Genomic DNA, 1851 nt, shown 5'->3' on the forward strand with positions numbered 1-1851 from the left:
TCCTTGTTACAGTCAAAAAAACAGATCATATGGGGACCAAAAGATCATCTTCAATTGTGTTGCTGCTTAAGTAGTGTCTTGGAAACATTTCCCCTCGTCAAGGTCAACAGATTTCATTGTCTAGTGAGCTGGTCAAATGTGTACAATGAAATGGGCATGAAAATGGTTAAAAACAGCGTCAATTAGTGGATGGAGGGACCTAATCAATTCAGCATATCATAAAAGAAGAAAAATTCTTTGTGCACCATACGTAATGCGCAAACACGCACACTGCATGCGGTGATTGGCTCATGCATGGGGCTGGCAAAAAAATAATATTTTTTCTTGCCCTACTGCCCGGCCCCACATGTGAGCCAATCACCATGCATTGTGCATGAGTTCGGGCACTGCATGCAGTGCACAAAGAATTTCTCCATAAAAGAAAGAAACTGGGCTTTAGGGCAAGATACATTTTAGTAAGCAATCTCCTTTTGGAATGATGTTACTCAGAATCTTCTTTGACTTTGGATTTGTACAACTTTCAGATTAGGTGGTGGCAACAACATCAAATTTTTTGGGTGGGCCCCTAGCTAGGTTAGATACCTCAATCCTCTGTCTTCATTGAACTTTGCTACAGAGCGATTAGAAAGAATAAATTGCTAGTCTCTAAATAGAATTTAAACTTTATTCTTGTATTACTCTGCTTTTCCTTTCTTGCTCCCTCTTCTAAACAGTGTATTCTTTGTTCCTTTTTAATAAATTGGAAGAAGTTCTTTCCTTCTTCCTCTTACATCAAAAAGATTTCCTCCTTATAGGCTAATTCCTCTTGCCCGCCTTCACATAATCATATGTCCTTTTCTTGTAACCTCTTCTAATGTAAATACTTCTCCCTCTATAAATTTGGCTGGCTTTCGCCTCCCCTTCAAAACACCAATATTGGGAATTAAGCAAGCCTTTTTTAGTCAAATATTTATTTAAGTTTCCCATCATTTCATTAGAAGAGATAGAGTAGTAGATATTTCTGAAAAATAGGTGTACAGAAATAAATAAGGCTATATTTAGATGCTCAATCAGTTAACTTGAACAAATGTGTTAGATTTTTGTAATATATTTTGTGTCCTAGAAAACTACTCCATTCTATAATAAGGAAAAGTTTAGTGCTGATAAGGGGAAAAAAAAGCATGATCAAATTTTTAAAATATTTATCTTATCCTTGAAATTAATTAGTCTTTTCCTAATATTTTTGATTGCAAGATAATAACCATGATATGTTCATTCAAAAATATTAAGATATTACAACTACATACTATTTGAAAAGAATAAAAGAGAATAAATTACAAACTACCTTAGCAGACTGCATCATAAATATTGTTGTAATAACCCAGATATATAAAAAAAAAAAAAAAGAAAGAAACGAAGAAGACTCCTATTGGGAGTCTTCTTCCACCTGAGTCACCGGAGGAGAAGTTGGAATCCGAGGGGGATTCGACCTCTCCTCCACTCTATAAGACCCCCTCTCCCCCTGCTAAACAACCCATAGTGATCACCGGTTTCTCTCTCTCCTTTCTCCTTGTTTTCTCCGGTTGAAGTCAAGGCCTCCCGTACTTGTGCTCGCCAGAAATTGGAGCAGACGACATTGCCGGAGCTCGAGGTAAGCCCCTCCCCTTCTTCCTCTCCCTCTTCCCTTCCTCTCCTGGCCCAAGACCTCACCGCCGGCCATCGATTTTGCTGGAAATAAATTCCAAAGAAGATCCCCTGTTTTTCGAAAAAAAAAAAAAAAAGAGCCGCCGGCCGAACCCCATCGCCGACCGGCTTCGCACGATCGGCCGTCGTTGCCGGATCTCCGGCCAAGCCGCCGGAGCCCGAGCCACC

Source organism: Elaeis guineensis, chromosome 6 (assembly GCF_000442705.2).
Source record: "Elaeis guineensis isolate ETL-2024a chromosome 6, EG11, whole genome shotgun sequence".
Lineage (NCBI taxonomy): Eukaryota > Viridiplantae > Streptophyta > Magnoliopsida > Arecales > Arecaceae > Elaeis > Elaeis guineensis.